Raw genomic sequence first — 380 nt, 5'->3', positions numbered from 1 at the left:
TGGTGTTAATCTTAAATTTTTTAAGCTAATTTTTTTACTCTGAGTACCCAGAATAAGACACAGAGGTCCGATGTAAAGCGACTCTTCTGACGGACGTGGAGCGGTGCTTCAATCCCTCCAGGTATGTGGGAGTTCTGGGACTGGAGGAGGAACAGGATTAAAGTTCAATTAAAACACTGATGATCTCAGATGACCCATTAATTCTGCAGCATGCGCCTGGACTTTTGGGCTCAAGACCCCTGATGAAAAGCAAATATAATGAAACACACTGTGTCTCCTGCTGCAATCTCTGACGGGTCAGGAGGGCACTGCGCTGACACACACTCCTGACAAGGTCACACACACACACACACACACACACACACACATACACACACACA

This window comes from Sinocyclocheilus grahami, unplaced genomic scaffold (assembly GCF_001515645.1).
Source record: "Sinocyclocheilus grahami isolate Dianchi unplaced genomic scaffold, SAMN03320097.WGS_v1.1 scaffold992.1, whole genome shotgun sequence".
NCBI classification, from domain to species: domain Eukaryota; kingdom Metazoa; phylum Chordata; class Actinopteri; order Cypriniformes; family Cyprinidae; genus Sinocyclocheilus; species Sinocyclocheilus grahami.
Note: the sequence above shows the minus strand (reverse complement) of the source record.